The 24,268-nt window shown below is 41.5% G+C and overlaps 1 protein-coding gene across 3 annotated transcripts in view; it reads right to left on the bottom strand.

The window, feature by feature from the left end:
* The window catches only part of LGR4 (leucine rich repeat containing G protein-coupled receptor 4), an 85,508-nt gene that overhangs the window by 50,959 nt on the left and 10,281 nt on the right, over positions 1-24,268 (bottom strand). Inside the window, exon 1 of one of the 3 annotated variants that reach the window (XM_075048214.1) lies at positions 8,352-8,475. The exons of the other annotated variants lie outside the window; for them this stretch is intronic. The gene's annotated coding sequence lies outside the window, so the exon portion shown is untranslated. Of the gene's footprint in view, positions 1-8,351; positions 8,476-24,268 lie in introns of those variants that run through there. 3 annotated transcript variants of the gene reach the window in all.

Raw genomic sequence — 24,268 nt, 5'->3', positions numbered from 1 at the left:
CTCGTTAGTACAGCCCTCTCAACCTCCTTCTGCTTGCTGTCTTCCACACATTGTTCTCTAGCATCTACGTGCTACCTCCCCACATATTTTGGGTAAAAAGCAAACAAAACCAAACCACCCCTTCCATTTCACTGATAGTCAACAAGTACTGCTGAAGCTCCTGCATGAAGATCTGGTGACCGCATGCAGGCCAACAAATTTTGTTTGCCACCTAAAAAGCTCGACCTCAGTGTAAAGTACCAGCCCTTGCCTACTGCTCGGGCAGACGTTCTTAGCCCATCCGTAGCCACCACTGTTTTTCAAACATCTGCCTCAACTGGAATTATCGCTTCTTCTGATGAGGAAGAGAAAGGTCAATTTAGACTCTTCGTGCTATACTGGAAGGGACAAATCCCTGAAGAATGATTTTGTAGCAGCAAAAACCACCCCACTGAGAAATTATAAAGTTTCACATTCAGGATACCTTCCATGGCTCCCACCCACGACAGCACTCAGCACTGACCTTAGGAGGTTCGGGGTCAGACCCCTAAGGGGAGCAAGGAGCATGCGCAGGGGTGGCTGCTCCTTCTGACAAAATGGTGTCTTGGGACATTTGTGCGTTCTTTCATACTGTGATGAACCGAATGCCATGTCAGTACCATACAACCTACCAAAAATGTTGCAGCAGCTAATAACACTTTTTGCAAAGAGTGCCCATGTTATTCCTCCAGTTGCCAGACCATAATGTCTAACATAGCTCATTAAAAAAAGTTTCCTTATTTATACTGACAACAGAATGCACTACATAAAAAAAAAAAAAACCACCATAGTTACCAGGGAAAAAAAATAATATTATTTTCCCCACAGCAGTTGACAATGTCAACTGATGTCAGTGAATTTATGTTGACATTAACAAGTAACTGGCAACTGGTCTGCTGCCCCTGACCAAGCAGCACAGCCCCCCAGCCACCACTGACATGAACACTACCCTCTTACATTAAATCTAGATGCAATTGTTCCTTTAAACTAAGTGTTTATTAAGTAGCAGGCCAAAACTTCATTCCTCATACCCCAGTGTAAACCAAGAGTTATTCCTCAGCAGCTGCTAAGAGTATACTAACGTAACTCAAGAGCAATGGAGATCAGAATAAGGTTCAGCACATACAAAACAAACCCAATTGTGAGAGAAGACCAAGAAATCCACTATGGCACAACAGACTCCTTCACTAAGCTCCAGAAGGAGCTGAACTGGAGATGATTTATTTCTGAACTCTACAGCCGGCGTGCTTTAAGAGGTGCTTTGTGTCTCAGCAGCAGTTTGGGTACCGTGAGATGCTGCAGTTGCTGCAGGGGACATTTTTCTTCTTGTGCAGGAAAGTAAATAAAAGTATCAGATACATGAATCATCAGCTGTCTGCTCCACAGGAGACTGCAACTTTTATTCTCCCTACCCCCCACATACATTTTTCAAATTGTCATGAATACATGCATTTCACACATCCAGGCTAGTCCTCTCCTTTCCAGACGACTACACGTCCCCTTCCAGTATCAACTGGGAAGCGTTTATGAATAGAGCAGAAGGGCAAGAAGGGAGTGGAGACCCTACATGAGTCCTAAGAAGGAGTAACCCATGCAAGAAACTCACAACTCTCTCAAAAGACTGTCCAGGTAATATAAAACCCTATTATCGTATATACCATATTAAATGGTGGTAGTAAAAATAAGTCAACAGTACATATCATCAGAAAGCACTTTATGAATGGCCATACATCACTTGGTCAAGGATTTTGACTGCAACCACATTTGTTGCACTACGTGATAGCTCCTTAGGCTAGAAGCAGTAAGAAATCACATCCATCTGAAAGCAATGCTCTTGAAGTTTCCAGACCTATAAAGCCTAATTTTCAGAAGTGTCATATGCAATCCTACACGAAGTCAATGGAAACCATGTAGACATACAGTATGGCTGACATCCAAATTCTACGTAATTCCAGCTTTCTCTGGGATCTGAAATTAGCAAAGAATGTTTTTTTGCCTGTAGCTCCAAGCGTTGGCATCTACAATTTTAATACGGGGACTAGACTCTTTGGATGTAAGCACAAAACAGAACACCTTAATAATGAAGATTTGAGAAGCATCAATATCCACAAATTCTACTGAAATTTATTTTCAGCGAAACTGCATTTATATAAAAAACAGGCACAAAGACACACTACAATTCTGTCTTCAGCATTATCATGTGAATCTTCAGGGACTGCTTATCATGACACCTTGTTAAAAAGCTGGAATTATTACAAAGTTTCTGTATTTGCCTTCAATACATGGGATAGTAACTCCTACTCGGTAAATAAGCCAATCTTTATAGCACTGATTCGCAGACTTTGGTGAACGTCAAGCCACCAACTTTCAAAGTTTAAGTTTTAAATCAATTTTTGTTTAATTAAAAACATTATGTAAAAGCAGTTTTGCTGCAGAAATCACAAACTGATTGCCAGTGCCTCACCAATCAACAGACTTGGGTAAATCACAGTTTGAAAAACTGCTAGGAAAAAAATTAAGTTTCAATGTAGGAGATGAGAAGGTGAAAACACACTAATCTTACCTGAACTGCACTATCAGCAAAAAAGCAACCAATATAGAAGGGAAAAACCACAAGGAATTGTAGAAGCCAAAATCAGACACTTGGGTTTTTATTTTATTTTCATTTCACTCTACAGAATATCCTCAAGGAATCAGTTCATGGGAACTATTTGCTGGTAATAAAATATTAAGTAGTTCACAAGCTTCAATGCAAGAATTTACAAACGATATTAGCAAACACACATATCACTAAAATTAGATGACTTAGTAACCGCTCTCTAAGACGTTTTCCCAGTTAATGTGGAAGATACTTTTAATAATGCATGCTTTCTAGAAGAATTATAACAAAAACAGACTAGCACCATATATTATGACAAAATAATGGCAAATATTGCCCCCAAAACCACTGCCCAAACCAAAAATAGCTTTTATTTTAGAAAATATTCATTTTACTATTCCTAAACTTTCAAAAAACAAGTAAGTCTACGCAGAATCAAGGAAGCTGTCCATGTAATAAGGATAAAATATTAGTACAGGCCTTGGATACGTCAAAGAAATTTCCCCTGAGAAGCTGCCCTACTCCACCTGTTCCTCCACCTTTACTAGAAAGGCCTCAGGCCTATGAGCCCAGAGCTCTTTTAAGGTCCTAATATATAAAATAAAGTTCTAAGAATGAACAAAACGAATACCTAAGAGTACTTTCCCAACCTCTAGCTAGTGTCCACGGGAATGATGCTATCGCGCAACAGAAGGATCACGTCAGCAGCTGCCCTAATGCCCCGTTTCAGCAGGACTACACTGAAGGACCCGTTCTGGTTTGGGTTATTACATCCAGACATAGGTCCCCCAAAAACAGCACAACACCCACAAACCTCTCAATTGCCACCAAACAAAACAAAACAAAACAACAAACAAAACAGAACACCAGAAAACCTCCACGCTTGCCCTAAACTTTACTGGTACAGCTGAAGTTCACGCTCCGTGTCCGAAAGGTTTATCTTAAATTTCTTGTTCTTTTGTCACTTCCCAGTACCATCCGTCAGCCCCAGCAAGCTACAGCTCTGTCTTGAAACTAAACTCAGCCCCATGCTTATATTTGGGGTGTTTTCCCTGGGATGTGCAAAACGGACACAACAGCTTTAAGAGGGAAAAGATGAGGGCAGCGATTCCTGCCCATAGATCTGTCAGGAAAACGAAGGAGAAGCCGGGGTAGACCTGCCCCTTTCAGCAGTTAGCCATTAACCAGGCTTATCTGTACTAAGCAGCCAGGCTAAATCTTCCCTCGCTAACCAACTTGAACTGAGGCACGTCAGGGCGTGATCGGGCAAGGAGCTGGCATCGAAACTAAAATGATGAGCAGCCAAAGGTGGTAACCTCTTTAGCAAGAAGAGGCTGCATCTCGGGGATAACATGAATCACAGCCTTACAGTTACAATTAGTTTCGCCATTTCAGGTAGAAGAGATTTAACGCCAGAATATAAACACAACCATGCTCCCTCCTACAGTGCTAGTGGTGCCGTGGCTGCAGTTTTGAACAATAAATAAGGCTCCCACACTCGGTCAGAAGTTTTGTCCTTCTTCCAGGAAGGTACTACAGAAAAGAAAAACAACAACAACAATAAAAAAACAAAAACAAAAATCCCCCGCCAAAAAAAAACCCAAACAACTAAACCAAGTAGCTTGAAGAAACCTACTGAAAATGTTATTTCACCACGCCAGGTACTGCAGAGACTAATTTTTACAGGCCAAAGGTGAAAAATCAGGCCACGGTACTCCAGCAGTCATTTGCTGTCTTCAGCCTGCTTCAGTAGGTCTCTTCAGAATATTCTGACAACTGCTTTAATCTTTACTTCCAGCTTAGTTTAGCAAAGTCCCCTGCTTTCACCTAACACAGAAACACTTTAAAGTCTTTAAAAATACTTGTACGTATACTAACCAGCAAGGCTGCTAAGAGCTATGAAAACTTCCCTCTGTTGAAAATAGGCATCAAGTGAGATAAATTAACTTGAAAGAGGAAAGCACCTTTGTTGGACACAGTAAAAACACAAAGCATCGCACCTCCTCTCTGCATAAAGCAAGTGATTTAAACTCAAAGTCTCAAAGCAACCAGCAGTTGAGATTTCAGAAACCTGAATTAGGCAATGTAATGCACTTAAACATTTTTATTATATTCCTTCTGTGCAAGAATTTCAGTTCCTGATGGAACGTTTTGGACGGTTTTTTGTTTTAAGGATTCTTTATTCTACCACTAACCAGAGCCAAACTTCCCCAGACTTCAGGATGAGCAGAAATACTTCGTATCTTGAATGCCAACTTGCTAATTCTCTTGCATTTCAAAAAAACAGAAACTCTTAATTATCTTTAGAAAATGGATTCAGTCACAGCTTTTATCAGTGGTATCATGCAAAAGAGAATTAGCTAAAATGCACAGCATGTCACAGCGTCTCCTGCAGGGCACAGATAGCTTTCTCTCTCATTTTCAAGTACTGCCTCTACCATAAAGTAGCCTGACCCTTGTTAGATTTATCCAAAACGTCTTTCTTATCGATTGCCAGAGCAGGATTCTGGCTAGAAAGGCCAGCTGACTAGAGACAATGGAATCGGAGGAGGGGGACGATAATTCTTGCACGAGAAGAAAAGCTGCAACAACAAAGAGGGACCACAAAATGGGAAACACAGGCTTCCTGTAGAGGGCTACAGAAAAGACAGGCAAAAATGATAAATAAATTAGCCCAAGATATAGGCAGAGAATGAAAGCTAACAACCCACAATAACTGATGGGCATTGAAAAGGAAAGTGATGCCAGTCTCTCTGAACTGAGGGACAATTTAGCTGCAACAGCCTTTTTTTTTTTTTTTTTTTTTTTTTTTTGACAATACCTACCGCTCTCCACTGCATCTCCCCAGCCAAAAGGTTTGCACGTTTTAGGCAAAGAAACCTTCCTCGCTACCCAGCTCTTGTGTGCTGGCCTGTCTCCTAAACCTCCTAGGAGATGCCGGTCCTACGCCTTCTATCCTGCATTGCAGCCTCGGCTATCAACACATGGATCTGCACTGAACTGGGGGCACGCACACCTTCCCACCACATTCATGCACTGCATCTGAAGGCATGCTAACAACTTAAAATACTCCACTTCGTAAAAAAGATCCTAAGCTGGAAAAACATGAAATATCTAGCTACGGAAAAGGAAAATTAGATCTCAGCCAAACCCAATCGAGATTGCTTTAAAAATAAAATCAAAATACTCCCCTGTGCTCCCCTGCGCTTCATTAATAGCTAACTGCTTTTTGGCTCTCCACCTAACCTCTATCTTTTGTGAAGTTTAGAAGGGAAGGGGAAGAGAGAATATGAGAGAGAGAGGGAGAGGGAGGGAGGGAGGAGTGTTTGTTGAAGGGAAGAAGATCATGTTTCAACAAGGCACCTTTAAAATCCTGTAAAATACTCCCTCTGAGCAAGCTTAACCTGTTTGCTGATAGATAATAGCATGTAATACTGTAGGCTCCATTCAGTCTTTTCCAAGGTCTGGGCCCTCTGCCACTGAGTTATTTAATTATAACACTTACAAAATGATTTAGGCAGAGCTATCTATATTTGAATAAAGCCCTCCTACCTACCTGTACAAAACCATTAGGTAAAAGGTCTTAATCTTATGTAAAATTCCCCACTTAGTAACCCTGATCTAGCTTCAGTAGTACTAGGAAGAGCTGGAGCTGTTAATATTTTTAGAAACTACATTAAATAAGCCAGGTTATTGCAAATACAAGTCAAAATGATGCTGGAAAATACTCAACAACAATTAGCCACCCATTACCACCGGGACCATCGATATGTGGATAATGTCCCGATTATGTTAACGTCAGTGAAGATCAACAAGACTAAGCAGCAGATACTGTTCTTCGTATACCAGACCAACAAGTCTTTGCTGATTATCTGGGGGGGGAAAGAGAGAACTATATATAGCTGTATGGCCATGGTCAGTGCTTCAAATTTGGTCCAGGTCTCATCTGCATTAACCAGGAGAACTGCCTGGTGTGGCAGCAGGGAGAGGCAGAGCAGAAGAGGAGAAATCAGGGAGACTCAAGGTTAGACCAATCTAAGTTGCACTGTGGTGCTACAGTCTTGAAGAAACACATTCGGTGCCTAACTCCTTGTAGGAACACGCTCACACGATGAAAACCAACATCATTTTCAACCAAATCACACACCTTAGCAGCTGGTCCCAGGGGAGACCAGAAGTTGAATTACACCCCTGATTTAGACTTACTCCCCCTTTTCACAAGTTTCTTCAGGATGAACATAAAACCACTGAAGGGACAGAGTAAATGAGTTTGCATTAATACTGTCCCATGTCTTAATCAAACTCGGTATGTAATGGAAGTGTAGAAAGCCTAGAGGATCAGCAAGGAAATTCTAATTAAATTCATTCCATTAAAAAGAAAAAAGTTTGGGTTTGTTTGTTTTACTGTATCTTCCTGATAACAAGCAGCGAACAATTCTCTTCCAGAAGCACCACCTCACAACTACTGCTTTGAACGGTAATTGCCTGCACTGTGAATCCAATGAGCGTAGCTAAAATTCAAGGATATGTGTTACAAGCAGACATGCCAACCTCAACAGCTAGAAATCATGAACAGGAGGCAAACAAGTATCAGGCAAAGGAAAGATGATGTTTACAGAGGAGCCTACACTTGGAAAGTGTTTAAACTTGCATTGGTGTTTGAGTTTAAAAACAAGGTAAAGTAATATGCTGAATAATTAATTTCTTACCTTTTATATACTACCTATACCTATTACTGCACGGTTTTGGCTACCTCAGCCTATACTATTAGCTAACATTTATATGGTAATAGCGCACTGATACCCCAATATATTAGACTGGTATTTTATTTAAAATTTACTTTCTCCCAATTTCTGACAAGGTCTGCACAACTACCAGTGCCCATCTCCCCAGCGAGGGCCCAGCTCGAGGGCACCTCTGGGTACGCCAACAGGCAGGACTCTGCAGTATTAACTATCCCATATCCTCCAACCCTTACTGCTGTGCCCCATCATGTTTTTCTCCTCCTGATCTTCATCTACTGTTCCTTTGGACACGAACAAAGTTGTTAATGATAAAACAAAATGGAAGGTTTGAAACCGTTTTTTGCATTAATGTAGATTTCTCTCCTTGTGATTCCATCTCTCCCCAACAATCTTAAGTACGGCCCTACTGCCTCTGACACGGTCACAGAGACCTCCAACACTTAAAAAGCACAGAAACCTCTTCTGTATTCACAGCCCATTTTGCAGTCACAAAAAGCCTATCAGCCATGCCATTTTTTCATTTATGAGCGCGTTTCCTCTTCTTCTAGGAAACATTCTTGTAAGAAAGGAAATACCCAAATAATTAAAACCTTAGTCAACATCTGCTGTGACTGGCTGAATAAGACACAGGTTGCATTCCCACCCAGCAAATACACTTGCCATTTCCTAAGTACCCATGCTATCTCTCTAATGAGCACAGCGTCTTATCATCTGTTGTTTGTATTGCATCAAGAAGCTAAGGGCCCTAGTTCAACTTGTCAACGTGATTGGCACTGTACAAATACACAGCTGGAGACACTCCTCACCAAGAGTTTGCTGCTTAAATGGACAAGACAAACAGCATGGACGGGAAAACAGGCACACAGAGGTGAAGTAACCTGCCCAAAGGCACCAGCAGGGCCTGGAGCCCCCTCCAGTTGCCCAATGCTGCTCTCATGTGCTATGCCCAGCTACTACCCACCATGTCCTGTTCAAAACAAATGAATTACCTTCATTTTTCCTTTGTTTTTCTTGTAACAGGGAAACAGGAGATTGTTCTGACAGTTTCTCATTTGCTAGATGTGCAGGTTCACTCCATTTGGTAGCGGTGGAAAGAAATTACGCTCCAACAGCTATGCAGCAGCTTACATGCAATGTTTCCATCCACTTTTCTGTGGCTCAAACTAACTGGAACATTCATGTGACCGCTCGCTTGGGGATGAAGCACTTAACCTGCTTTTTCATGGAAGCAATCAAACTTCAGCCTACCCACCAACCCTGGCGATTAGAGGGGACTGAGATATTTCAGAAGTTTTAGGAAATAGGGGTAACACGGAGCCCTTTTTCAGTACAAATATGAAAAAAGCATATAAATCCTGTTGATTCCAGTAAGCTTTTAGCATTTTGCTGAAGCAGGACCTACAACGTTTTCACTGACAGTCACAGAAAGGCTGAAAAAATTCAGACAGGTCTGTTCCTGCAAGAGAAGCAACGTCCCCCTCTTTCCCCTACCATATTTGTAAGTTATTTCTCCTGCCTCCTCCTTCCCATGTCACATCAACCTGTTGTGGTTTTTTTTTTCTTCCAACATGATGTCTTAGCTTTCTTTCAGACACAGTAACTAGCTCTAATGTACCCTATTCATGTGCCAATCAAGCCATCATCAAGATCTTAGAGAGAACAATACTTGTATGCAAAGCCCTATTTTGAACTGGTATTTGAGTCACTGCAGGCCAGCCATTAAGCAATCACACATACGGTTAATGGCCTATGTTGACACATGGTGGGGAATTAACCCAGAAAAAAATTCCACTGCATTATTATGAAAGAGATCATATCCTGGAATAAGAATACAGCGCAAGTTAACATGCTCTTCGGTTAATTTTTAAGAGCCACACGTTTGGTGCAGATTACAGGCTGAAGCTGGAAACAAAATGTCTTTCGGTACAAGAGTATTTCCCTTACATAGTTGCAGATTATTTATAGAAGAGAGTAAAATTACGCATTATTCATGGTTTTATAATTATTTATTCTCCGGAATACAGTAACACCAGGGAATTGAGCAGAAAAAAAAAAAATCAGGCCATGAGTGTGACAGGCACATTAGTCAAGCAGTCTGAGGGCAAGCCTGTGCCGAGATACTCCTCCTATACCTGTGAGTATCCATCACAAAAAGCAAATAACCAACCTGTGCAAAACCATGAAGAAGTCCATGGACAAAATCGAGTGGGAACTCGGATCATCCACACCCCCAATCTGTAACCGACCTTGCAAATCCTCATAGAATCATTTAGGTTGGAAAAGACCTTCAAGATCATCGAGTCCAACCATCATCCATGCCCACTAAACCACCCAAACTCCTGGCAGGGAACCTCTCATAGCTACCCTCTGACTTGACAGTTTTTAAAAGTCATTTCTAAAAAGTAACCTGGTTATCCAGGACTCCAAGAGTAACTACAGATTAAAATGCCAGAAAAGTCATTATAAGTATTCGGTGATAATCCCCTCAGGTTCACACCCACTTAGGGTAAACACAGACTAGGGGGGGGACTTCAGGAAAGCAGCAAGGCAGTTAAAATCGGTAACGACCAACATTTTTTGAAGGGCCATTTTTTGAAGGGCCACTGCAAAGCATCTTTGCCAGGCAGACTCATCATGCCCTGCAACTAGCACAGCAGCTGTTGAGTGGAATCAAATCTAAGCAGTGTAATTATTTTATGCCTACTGCATGTCTTCTGCAATTTATCCAGCTTGTCTCCTGCCTCCAGACAGCATGGCTCGGGCTACACGCGAAGCCACGGCAAGTTGTAAACCTGGCGGTGGAGCCTTTGGGTGCAAGCGTTCAAAAAGCTGTTCTCCTATTAGCGATACTTTTACATTTCACTGACAGGTCTTCCAGATATGGGAAACTATGAGGAATACTTTCATGCCTTCATCTCATTTATCAACAGTCCCAGTAAACTGGCTGGAGTAACAACTCTCCAGGTAAGGGGCTTGAACCTGGGATCATCTTAGCCCAAACCACGTGCGTCCAAGCCATTCACTACAACCATCGTTTCTGGCAAGACTTGAGATTATTTGTAAAAACTAGTAAAGGTAAGCAGAAGGATTTTTTTATTTTTTTTTTTAATCCATAGGTATCTACAAATAAAGGGAAAAGGGGAACACAGCAACAGGTTACTTGCTTAAGGCTTCAACCTACTACATCCTCCAGGGTGTAGTCGTACGATGTGTTTTCTTTCTGACAAAGGAAATTGGCTTATATTCCCATCACTTTCCACCTCCATGGTGGAACTGTTTACAGTCAGCATTCTGTAATCAGATTGTTATAATAATCTGGATGTAAACAAAACCCTTTCTGGGTTTTGGCCTACTTTTTTTTTTTTTTTTTTAATCAGATGGGGTTAGCTGTCTTCTATATAGCATGGCCTCAGAGAGAGCCGTATCAGCACAACTGTGGAGCAGCAGACTCCTATGGTAGTAGGAAAGAGGAAGGGTACTGAAGGAGACAGTGGGAACTCCGTACTAAAAGAAAATGTAACATGAAGCTATGCCTGCAATGAAATCAACATCAGATTCCCTACAGGAGTTTTACAGAAAGATATTTGTCATGTTTTAAGTAAATAAAGTTTAACACTGTGTTTGCAACCAAGTTAAAGTAGGGCAGCATCGCCAGTTGCAACAGTCGTCCTAATCACCACAGTCATATTGAACCGTCACCACCAAGGTAACTATGTCATTTTTAAATCACTCTAACTTTCATTTTTCTTTAATGAGTTAAGTCAGCTCAGGTTAGACACATATTGCTAAAGCCCGACACAGACACTTCACGCGTGACCAAGCCAAGGTTTTGTTCGTTACTACTGAGGAAGTTCTCAGGCATTTTTTCCTTATTGAAAACTTCTGTGAACAACCATTGCTGAAACACTAGGAACATCACCAAACTATGTAATCCAACCAGTTTAATGAGATCTGGGTGTCCCCCCCCTCCAGTCTCAGGTCCCTGCTGCATAACCACGAACACCTACAAGGCACGTTTTGTTCCATTTAACAGCCTCAAGGGCAATTCCATAAAACTTAAACTGCCTCAACAGGAGCACTGGGGAGCCACGCTCACCCTTTGGACTCCAAGGACACCACATCCCTCTCCACCTAGCAACACGGTATTTACTACAACAAACGTTTATTTCACACCAAAGGTCCCCGTTACAACTCCGGACACAGACCTGCTGAGGTTCGGTTCCTTGCCCCAGCAGAGACTCATTTTGTGGGTTTGGACAGGTTGCTTCCCCTTCCCAAACCCCAGGTTCAAAGGAGAATAATCTTTTCTGCATCTCTGAGGAAGGGGGAGGATAACACTACCGATGTTTCTGAGCTGTCCAGACAGAGCCCAGCACTTAAATCTGTTTACACCGATAGAAAAGCAGTGCTATCGTTACACACATATATTTGTATAAAAATCTTCTGTTGCATTTTCACTCTGTGTTTTTGCTCTGTTGCAAAAAGAGAGCACAAACAGCTACAAATCCAATTTCATAAAAATGCCAACTTTAGTAACTCTAAGTACTTTGAATTTTATTCATTTTCTTCTGGTTTATTTTGGTCTCCTAGTCTGTCCCACCCAATGTTTAGAAAGCAACCTGAGCCTCAAAAGTCTGGGTAAGCCCTACATTTTTAGAATGCTAAAAGCAAAAAAGCAAAACAAAATTGGTGTATGAACACAGTTACTGATCCAATGAAGCCAGAAGATGAAATGTAAACACTTCAATCAGTCCAAAACTATATACAACAGCTTTAGCATTTAAGAATTTTTTTCACTTACATGTAACATGTAACTTGCACGTAACTGAAAATTATTTCTGGCAAAAATAAAATCTTTTTCTGCAATACAGCGCTATAATTATCTACACACTGTGGGAAAACTAAAAGCACACAGTACAGCTTTCTCATGTCAAAATAGATTTCATGGCAGCACCTGGAATGGCCTTTATAGAACCAAACATGCTTTTATGTAGCAATTTTCAAGGCATCTTGAAGTAGCTCATGAAGCACAAGCAGTTTTAGTAAGATGTAAAACTTAGGTTTTGGAACATTCTTGGTCATCAACTATTGCACTGTACTTTAACAGAAGAGTAATTTCCACTTTATGCATTTGAAGGATTAAAGCGTGCCTGAAGTCTTCTGAAGTCTCCCACGTGGCAGCGTTCATGCGTGCTAACGCACAACCCTTGCGTTTCACTCCAGAAACGGCACCTTCAACAAATGGTAAGGTGAGGGTTGCTGCCTACTGACAAGACGTGTAGCTAAATACAAGAATCCAAACAGCCTCGCCAGCTTTGTACATGCTTCCCAAGCTTTTGAGTTATACTGATTTCAGCTACATTCCTCTTTTGATTTATTTGAGATGGGTAGCCAAGTCCCTTACATGCATGAAGACATGGGTTGAGCATCCACCTTACCTTCCAGTGAACCTTAGACACGAATCAAAACGAAAGCTGCCCAAAATGTCTGCCAGGACACTCTTAGAGAAGAGATACAGGTTCAGCTTCTACTTCAATAGTACAGGACTGAACAAGGGGCATCAAGGAAGTATTCTAAACCAATTTTATTTCTTCTTCTATAATGAAAGCGTCAGGAATTATCTCATTCTTATCTGACTTATCACAGAGCTAATTATTTAATTTCAAAAAGCAAAACTTCATGTATGCTTTGCCTTGTGAAAAAAACACAACTCTTTCCTTGGCAAAGTTGCATAGCTTTTATTCCTCTCCCTGCCCAACCTGCATTTGCTGTCATCTTAAAGCAACATAATATGCTTCTAAAGTTCAAGATCTACAGGGACAGCAGCATGCGTGCATACACATAACGGTGGGTTTTCTCCCCCAATGTCTGCGGTAAAAAACTAGCTAGTGTTATGAGCATTTGGGGAGGGGGGGGAAGGCAAGTGATTATTCCATTGCTTTTCAAATTTGGCCGCCAACTGGTCCTCTCTCTAGATGGGCAGACTAACTCTACTTCTGCAAGTAACCCTCAGACAAAGCCTTCTCCCCCAGCCTCCCACCAGCCAGAGCAGGGTCTCACACCTGGAGACCTCCCTTTGCCGGAACATCAGATTGCGGGACGCTGCTTCCCCGAGAGCCCCCGTGCCCAGGAGAAGGTCGCCCTCGTCCCCGCCGACGCGTCCGCGCGCACAGCCATCGCCGCCAGCGTCGCGCGGGCGACCTGACGGCACCGCGCACGTACGCGTCTCGCATCTCACGTTCCTGGGAACTTGGCAGAGGTATGGCCCCACCGCTGACACCGGCCAACAGATGACAAGTGCCCACAGAGCCGCATCCTCCGACCGTTGTAGAGCCTCAAGCGAGGCTGCCTGCACCACGCTAAGCTCATGAGGGGCACAACTAACTTCAGTCAACGTGGGTTGGCAATAGAGTGGGAACTGGCAGGAGCAGTCACGTCTGCAGGTAACAAGCCATCCAATAAGAAAATCTGTAAAGGAAAATAAGCAGTCTGGATGCAGAGAAACCAACTGAAAGCACAAAAACCGCCTCTTTATGCACCAAGAGATGAAGGAGAAGTGTCCTCATAGCGCTTCCACCTCTGAAGGTCAGAGGACAAAAGGCAGACTCTCACCTGCAGCAGAAAGCCACATAAGATGAGGAACACCACTTTTTTTTTTTTAATACTATTATTATGAACTATGCCGAAATGCAGATTTCAGATGGCTACACAGAGAGGCCACCACAAAAGCAGATGATAAGTCTTTCAGTGTAACAAACTAAGATGGATCAACTCTGGCTGAAACGTGGGCCCTTTCTCAAAATCTGCCCCAAACTGGAGGAGAATTCTCCAGAATTGAAACAGCTGGAGAACCTGGTTTTCCACCAACCGAGTCTTTTCACAGATTTAAACTACAACTAGAGACTCAAACAAAGAAAATTTGGGGAGAAAGGAATAAATGTTGAATTATAAAAGTGAGAGTTGGGGGAAAAGATTTTATAATGTACTGGACCAACTGATAGAGATGTGGGAGAAGGGGTGGCAAGTTTCAGGCACAGAGACACTTTCTGAGGTCCCTAATGGCATGCAGATGTTTATTTTGCCGTTGCAGGGCTCTCTGCTAACCTGTGGAGGTTGTCCCTCCGTCACTACAGCACACAAAGCAGCCAGCACAGTCTGAGCTGGCAGCCATAAGAGGGTTAATGCACACTGCACACCAATTAGAAAAACCCTATAGTTAAAATTAACTGCAACTGCAAAGAGAAAAAGAATATAAGAGGAGAAAAAGAAACCCCCAAAACCTCACTCTCTCACATGCCCAGAGAAAAAGCCAAGTACACACTGTTAGTGTGAGGAATCCAGCCCTTTACACATTCCCATTCCACGCCAGCATATTCACAGTAGTTTTCAACAAACATCTACACGAGTCACTGGAGGGAAAAAAAAAAAAAAAAAAAATCTGTTTTCTTTCATACAATTCCACAAAAATAACTGTCATCACAACCATCCTTGTGGCAGAAAAGTCCATATTTGCCTGCAGTGAAATCCGTCTGCAGCTGCCCTGTGGAAAAGACAGCCAATAATTGGCTTCTTTCACCTCTGTTAACCACGAACAAAAGTGTCATTCAGCTCCCAAATGGACAGAAGGCACCAATGGATGGTCAGCTCCCTGAGCCAATGGGCTGGAATAACAATAACCCTGTAGCATTTTCTTTTTCCTTTTGTTTAGTCTTTCAAAGCCCTTAATTAAGACCCTCACAAAGCACCCCTACAGGCTTCTTTCAATGAGGCATTACACGCCTGTTTTCTTGTATTTAAGGAAGAAAAGTAACAGGGATTTCTGAAACACATTAAGCAGTACACACAATTTCCATGTATTCACAACTGAAATACTGTTACATTTCAGCTTTTAAATATTATCATCAATAAAAAGAAGTTCAAGCTTACTGTGCCCGCACATTGCTGTACATCCCTTGGTAAGTCAAGGAAAAAAATAAATACAGGCGGTCATAAACCTGGCATAACTACAACAGCTCGCCCAAATCCATCGCAAGCCAGCAGCTCCCAAACGAAGGCAAGCGGAACAGCGCATGTTGATGAAACATCCCTGGGCATCCTGAAGCAGACAGCTGAGAAAGGACCGCGTAACGCAGGGAACTAATTTGTTGAGACTGCACATGACGCACTGGCATTGTCTGAAAATCAGAGCTTGTGAAGACCAAGGTATAGACCCTGCTGGTTTAGTGGCCTCGCGTACAAGTAAATATCTGCTTGCATTTAAAATACGTGAAGGTAATCTGCACTCCGTTATTTACGGCCAAACTGATGCAATACCGATGTCTGTATATTAAACGGGACATTTGAGGACTACCTCTGCTTTTCAGCAGCACAGGCGGTCTCTGCTTAACAGAAACGGTATAGAAACTTGCACCATTTGAGCAAACAATATTTGAGCAGCTCCTGTCTTGAAGGACTCAGCCCCCAGCCACGAACGGGAAATAAGAAGAGTTTTAAGAAAACACCATTGAAATATCACCCTCGTAGGTGCAGGCTAGTTTGGGGAAGCCTAGTCATCTAGTCCTGTCCCACCGCAAACCAGCCTGAGCGGCACGCTAACGCAGCAGCTGTTTTTTTGTGGGGCACCCAGTGCGTGGGGCGATGGGTGCAGGGGTGGGTGGTGAGCATCAGGTACAACCACCACCTAACAAAGCCATCACCCGGCCAGGGACGGTCCAGCCCCTCCAGTGTGCCGCTGTCTCTCTCCATTGTCTTGTAAATGTCCTTGTCCTGTGAAAGGCGGCATATGGTTCCTCGCAGGAGACTGGCCCGGCAATAGAAGGTGCAGCCCAAAACTACCAAAATCATTAGCAGAGGGTATTTTTCACGTCAAAGAACCACAGGCTGAGGCTCTGGTAGTCTCCAAAACGCTCTCTCCCCTGCAAGAAAACGGGCATGGCCTTTTTATGACTGACAGAAACCCCACACAACACGAAGAGAGAATAGAACAAAGACGTTTTTATGGCTACCACCAATCTGAACGAACACAAAAAGCAATGGTTTAAAATCCTCCTCTCTACACTACCTACGTATCCAGCAGGCATTCTTTAACAAGCACCGCTTGCTATAAAGACTGCATGCATCTAGGCAAAATGCAACTGGGTATAAATAAATCTGCTTAGACCTTTTTTCATTAATTCTTTAAAAAATATACCAAAAAGTTAGCTGCTTGTATCTGTATTCACATAGTCAAGGCGGTAACTTGCCTTTCAGGAATGGTAATCTAGCAGCAGTACTCAGTGATTTTGCTTTTCAAAAATCAGACTCCCTATTTAGGTATTATACACCAAAATCTCTTCTAGTCTTACCTTAGACCACTGAATTAAGGCCCCAGCAAATAATACATGACTATCACCTGTCCTATACAGTGTTCCTGTTTCCTCCTACTACAAGAAAACACGATGTAACTGTAGTAAAAGATAAGAAAACAAAAAGACAATGTCTGCATGACATGGCTTTGAAGGCCTAACCCCAAACACACATTTTTGGAAAGCCTGTTCGCAAGCCTTTATCAGAATGTGCTGTATCACTGACCTTGACAGAGTTTCAACATCGATCAAGCAGGAGTTTGCTCTCAAGTTCTGTTATACTATTGACAATTTCTGTGATTATTTACCACAGCAGTTCAGGAGGGAGTCCTCTCCAGCAGCAAAGAGCAAGAAAAGTAATTTGAATGCTGAAAACGAGCATGAAATGTAATCTTAAGTGCATCAGCTACAATCCAAATTCATATGGCGAGTATCTGATAAAACTGCAATATAACATGAAAATATGCCACAGCAATATAATGAAAAAAAGCAAAACAAGACGTAGCCCCTCCCATGCCCCCAAAGCCCCAGACACAGCTCCCAGTAGCACACGCAAAGGGTAAGGCTTGCCTCCTACTAGTTGTATGGATCAGCGTCCAGGACAGGGGTATCTCAGTACCTAAACTGCTATGGTCTTCAAACAAACAAACAAACAAAAACAATACCAAAAAAAACCCAAACAACCCCCCACCAAAAAAAGAGTCCAGACATGAGAGGCGCTAGCCAGCATGACTTCGCTGGTTAGGAATCACAGCCCAAACTGGATAGTTGTGCTAACCAAATTTTGTCGTACAGCTCTGGACTTCTGGATTCCGCCTTAACATGAATAAAAATAATACTACTCACCATTGCTGACCCAAGAATATAAACCAATAAAAAATTAGCATATTTTCTAATTTTTAAGGAAAAGGGATACAAGCAAATGAAATCTTTCACAGAAACCCTCAGCCAAAAAAACCTGATAGCCATCGCTCGTCATTATAAATAAGAGGTCAAAGAAGCACTTTTTACTAGCAATTTTCTTGAAAAGGTTAAGTTCTCTCTTCAGTTTAACTCTGTTCTCAGGATTTACACGACTACACCTATTTAAAACTGAATAGATTTTAATCACTAAACTGTCAAGAAAAAAAACAGCATACTTAATGCAAACAGAACATTACAAGCATTTACATGAAAAACAAAGACCTACCACATTAACTATCCAACCCACACTCTTAGCAACAGAGATTAAGGCTTGTCAAGTTTAATCATGTACATAGGATCAATTTTATACATAAACACATCTAATGCATGTGCGATGGAAAAGCAAGAGACCCACAAAAGGCAATCAAGTAATCCGCCCATATTTCTAGCTTGCTTGTAGACAGAAATAGCACATGTATCTTTCCGGCAACATGGATTTTACAGACGAACTCCAAGAAGCAAACTGGGCTCGTGAACCCTTGTCTCCTTGGCTATCTCCACACCACAAACATCGGCATAGTTTTACTTCATCAGAGCTACCCTATAGGCAAGGAAACGCTCTAGCTCTTAGCTAAAGGCCACCAGTCAATGTAAATTCCTTTTTGATGTATAAACCTATGGTGCAGTGAAGACAACTCTAATGGATGCAAGATGGACAAAGAATACCCCTCCCAAGCTCCATTAATAAAAAGATCTGGTTTTTCTTGTTCTCACTTGTTTCAAAGAAGTCCGGTTTCTTCTGCCTTGAAAGACTATGGGTTTTACTGAATCAGTAAACTGGGGCCAGTAAAACTTGCCATGCAACTCAAAACCTGCCCCTAATATGGACACCTTAGTGCTACTGACACCCTGTTTTCCCCATTACCGATTTCATCATTTACTACCATCAACACGTCAATTTTTCCAATCTATCACCAGCAGAATTGTGAAGATACTATTTAAAAAAAATTAACCCCCTCAAAGTTGAGAGGGTGAAAATGTTTTTACTGAAACTGGCAAACCATATCCTCTTTTCATTTTTAATAACAATACACCTATTAACGATAATATTTAAGCTACCAGAAATGAAGTAATGCTCTGCAATTATGGTGTCACATACCCCAATAAATACCAACACATCTTATATTTGCTACCAAATCTGAAAAGTATAAAGCAGATGTAGTAATTTATTTTAACTTTCAGTTGAGGGCCAAGTAATCCCGCAACAGATCAGAGATTAGAGCTTTAGGAGAGACTACCTTAAAAGAAAAGGTGAGAAAACCTTTTTGCCTGTGTTCAAGCAAACATCAGGATATAATGAAGAAGGCAGTGTAATTTAAAAACATACATAGCTTTTTCATGTTCAAAAGTTTATTTTGTCCACATACATACATGAAGACTATTACTATTACATACTATTACTGTGTAATTAATCGTAGAGTTAAATAATTATTCCATCTTAATAACAGCACTAAATATTCAGAGGTCCAAGACAAATGGAACCTTTTGCTACTTTTCATTATATTTACCACAAAATAGTTATAATAATGTAAGGACTATTTACAGTAAACATGGTAGAGAATGAAGCATCCCTAGCCCTTTGACATATCAGATTGTATTTTGTATAGCATACAGATTAATAAATACAAGTTGCAGAAGACAAAGCTTTTAGAACTAATTCTGTAGCACCCATTCCACGAAATGGTCAGTTGTACCTCCTCTAACTACTTTTGACTTAAAATAAAAAAGATTTTAACAAAGAATTTATGCACTTTATTCATGTTGGTCTTTACTATTCGTGTTTTCTTTTCTCCATACTACGTATTAGGAAGGACAGCATGAGGAGCAATCCTAAGGATATAATCCTGAGAAATTTCCACAAGATTAAATATGTATTTCTTTGCTATCACAGGAGCAATCAGTCTGGCAGCATTGCATCACACTCATCTCATAAGGAGTCATTCCCTTTTGACATTTAAATAGTGTATGACTAAACAAGAGCTGCTAGTAGAAAGAAATAGTTGAATTAATGGATGTCATTTGCTAACTTAAATGTCCTTTCCTTTCTACCTGTATCACCCCACTACAGAATCGAAGTGCAGTGTAAACTGGTGCTTTTCTGCTGAACTCATACCACCTTTAGTTAAGGAAGAAACGTTTAGACCTTGCTAATTCAGTACATCTAGTAGCTGAGTTTCAGCAAACTGAAGCTTAACATCATGCTATGTAAAAGGCATAAATTATCTTTCCAAGACAGCTCCAGGCACTGCCTTGTTTGGAGTTGCTTACCGAGCAACTACGTTTCTCCAAACAAACTAATGTGCAGAAGGGTAAAGGGCAGTGAAGGTAATTATTGGAAGGAAATCTCTCCCTAGGCCAGAAAAGAATAATTAAGCTTGTGCATGTTAAATCACATAGGGGAAGTGAACACTGAAGTAATCGAGTGTAAGCGATAGCAAGACCTATCTACAATCTTCTTGAAAAGAAATTAAGGCAGGGGGTAACCTAAAGCGGGATTGTTTAGGCAGCACGAAGGCAGTATCCCCAAACTTCATTCACGGTTCTTTGTATAAATGTACATGTTTCCCCTACACACACGCACACATACCCCCCCACAGCGGAGAAAACGTTCAGTAACCCAGTAATTAAATGAGTGTGCTGAAACCTACAGCAGTTAAACTGCATTCTGCAAGCCTGGATCCAATGTAGTTTACTTATTGCTCATTAATCTCTCCGCAGATAATATCTTTTTAACAGTTAAAAATGCTTAAAATATGAGCAAGATTTTCAATGTTTAAGATGCCTCTTGTGCTTCGACCACCACGGTGTTTTGGAAACTGCCTTGTCTAAATGAATGCAACATATGGCAATAAGTGCGATGAGTTTCTAGTCTAGTCCTTCCTCAAAAGCCTTGGGCTATTGTGTGAAAACTTAATGAAAGTCATTTGCACAACCCTGAAAAGCTGGTGAAGAAAAGCTGTAACAGAATCTCCTCCTTCTGAGCTTCTGAGTTGCATATCTGGGGAAAAGAGCCTAAGACATCAGCAATGCACTGTTGCTGCTGACAAGATGGGTGTTCTTAATCGCACACACTCTTGGTTGTTACTTGCTGAAGCTTCTTGGATGATCTGCATATATTCTCTGAAAATATACTGTATGCTAACTGCTTTTAAAGTATAAACAACTACAGAGCAACACTCCGTATTTCCAACATCCTATGCACTTCAGGGAGATCTAAACCAAAAAGAGACTACTTCATAATGACAGGTTAAAAAGCAATCTCATTTAAGGCCATGCTTGTGTGTTTGAGCTCCGAAAGGAGAGAAGCAAAATGTGTAACGTAGCCAGACCTTAAGGCTTTCCCAATAATTTTGCAGGTATGAACCGTTAAGAGATCTGCTATCAGCCTCAAATGAAGCATCTGCTAGCACTGTTCTGCTTCCTTTACCAAACTTTTAAAACTATGTAACTTGTCACTTAACCCTTTTCGCAAAGTCCTTGGATTAACTTTCAAAGCTGGATATCTCTACACACCAACAGATTTCCATTGATGTACAACAGAGCTAAAAAGAATGGTGTCTGGGCAGGGAACCTAACCACTATCAAACACAAGGCTTGCACTGCAATGCAAACATACAGGCAGGGCTCAAATCCTGAAGCAGGGTGCTACTACTCAGTGGATTTTCCTTCTTTAAATCAGAGATGCAAAGGACTTTTGTAATACTGAAAATGGTCATATGAAAAAATACCTCTACATTTTCACTGTTGATTCACACTGTGATTCACCTGTTCTCTTAAAATACAGAAGCTACTTTTCAATTTGACATAGTAGTCTAAGAAGGGCACCAACAATTAAAACTTACTTAGCACGTGCGATGAGCGATTGTAGGCACTACATACTTCTTGTCCTTTTTCTCTACAACAGCACAAAGCAACTAATGTATCGTCTTTTAAAAGAAGCGGGTTGTTCGGTTGTTTTGTTTTGTTTTTTAAATGTACATATATCAAACACCACATAGAACCCTCAGTTTCCCCAGTACCTCTAAGATGTGAAAAACCAAGCAGGGACTGGTCACACAGGAGCTACCAGTGAAACTCCTGCGTTCAACTAGTGGCTGTTGAAGAAAAGTACTCGAACAGGGATAACTCCTCAGTGATGCTGTCAGTCCTGAATGCTGCAGTACCAAACAGGGCAGGAAAAAAAGGCAGAAGCTCTTATTTTAAAAAGCCAGCTAAAGTTCAGAATAGAGTACCTGTTGCTTGTTTAGCCACTCAACAGATCCAGCTCCATGTAGGTGGCTCCATACCCATTTTTGCCACAGCAAGTATTTACTACTCCAATATTGCAGAAAAAAAATATCAAATTCCAGCTGTACTCTCAACAAAAGGGGGGACTCCAGTGAGCATAACATGGTTTTAGTAGACATAGCAAAACAGACAGCCACAAACGTCTGCCAGTTTGCATGGTATTCTACAAAACAGCCCCAAACCAGAAGGCCAAAGGGAACCTATGGCAGTACGTGTATTCTGGCCAAGCAGGCTATCGGACAGCACAGGCATGGCCCAAGCGGTCAAGTACGCATCCCACAGTCACCAGGAAACAAAGCATGTGAACTAAATATTGCCCTTCCATATTATGGCACATTTATAGCTATGTATTCTCCGCTGGCACAAGCGAAGTTCATGACGGAAGATTTCATATTGCCATGGCATGACAGAAATTCTCAACTTGGTGATTACTTGCACATTGCATTGCTTACGGTTTGAAGCATTTGTTTCTATTATATTTATTATGGTAACAAAGCTTACACAGGCAAAAAGTACTAGTCTGACACGGACATTAAGGCAACAAGCAGTCAAGGATGAAACTGTACAAAGCTCCCCCAGCCCTCTCAAATATCTCATACAGAAAAGCCCAAAGGGCCTCAGCGGCTCCATACAAACTGCGAGCGAGGAGCAAGCCCCAAGCCGTGTCTCCTGCCAGGCACTCACAGGACGGAGATGAAACAGAAGATGTCTATTCCCATTGAAGATGCCAAAGGACAAACTGGTGGGCAGAGCAATCTGCACAGCAAAATGGCCTACAATATCAACCTGACCCTTTTATAGTAAAATAAATCAGACCACACAACAAATTCGCCGGGCCCAATTCACGGAAAAATGGCATTAAGAATGAATCTTTTTTTTAATGTTATTATTCCACTATTCTCTATTCCTGATGGCACTGAATCAACTGGGACCAGGTGATGCTCTTTGCCTGAAGGAAATAGGGAATTTATTTAGTGAGATAAACATCCAGGGTATTTGGAAATAAGCATCTATCTGATGTATGTTACAGAACTTCTCCCATCAACGCAGTTAGTTATTAGGGCAAAAAAAATTAGCTTAGGTGAGTGGAGAGACAATGACACTGCAAGCAGTCCTACACTTAAGCAGGATTTCTGATATGTTATTGTTTAAACAATAGCCTTCTCTTTTGAACACACTGTAGATTTATTTCACTGGCACAATCACTTAGGAGAGTTGAAAAAGATTTTCTTTTAAGGAGGAAAAACTGGCCTTGCTGCACAGTTGCAGAGGCTTCTGCTGAAGCAATAAACAACTGCCATTTATTATCCTCAAAACAAATCAAAACCTGCTTAAAACTCCTAAACATCAAGATACTGTACATTTTTGGTCTGGAAACTAGAGACCTGTCTTTGCAGGAAGCAGGTTAAAAAAAACAACACGTAAACAAACTAGTTGAAATTTTTGAAAATGAGATGTCAAGCAAGAGCAAGTCAATTCTAAATAAATGATTAATTGACCTGGATATTGAGATTTAATGCCTCCACTAAACACTTAGCACAGAGCCAGCAGATTTGCCCTTGGAAAAGACATGGATTTTCTACACCTAGCAAGACTCACACTAGTTCTGTAAAATATTAACAGTTTGGTCAATATTAGCACATACATTTTTTTTCTTTTTTTTTTTTTCTTTAAACCCACATGTTAAAACCAACAGCAGTAAAAAGAGTACCAAAAGGCAGAAGCTTGTCCCAGTCCAAACCACCAGCAACTATGTTCTCAAAGTAGGGCCCCTTACGAAAGGCCATATCCTTTTCTCTCCCCAGCTCAGCTTTCTCCCTCTAATTCCATGAAGACCACAAAGACCCCAAGGAGATACCCAGAGGAAACACGGCAGGGTGAGCATTTAGTGCCCCAAGAGGGTAGCCACTTGAGTGAAACTGCAACTAAAAGAGATGAACAAGGAGCTGTAGATTGCTGCTGGCGGCAGCTTTGCAAAATTCCCTTAAAGAACGTGTAAGTCTTGGCCTAAATGCATCAATCTTCCAGAAAAGCATAGGCTCCCTTCAGTAGGTTCACGGGCTCCCAATTTGCAGGAGCAGCTCAGAGAACTGCTGAGAGAGCCACAAGCATGTTTCTCAGTTTGGGCAAGGTTTCCCCCACTTAAAAATCTAACACATTTCTAGGGCTTCCAACCATAGCACCTGAAAAAGAAGATGGCTCCTTCACAGCTTTTACGTACAAGAATTGAGTGAGGGCCAGATCCACCAGTTCTGCCAAGTGAAAAACACCAGGCAGGTTTCCACACAGAAGGAACCTCTGCCATAAAGAGA

Source organism: Buteo buteo, chromosome 16 (genome assembly GCF_964188355.1).
Source record: "Buteo buteo chromosome 16, bButBut1.hap1.1, whole genome shotgun sequence".
In the NCBI taxonomy this organism is placed as follows: Eukaryota; Metazoa; Chordata; class Aves; order Accipitriformes; family Accipitridae; genus Buteo; species Buteo buteo.
This window is presented reverse-complemented; position numbering and strand designations above follow the sequence as displayed.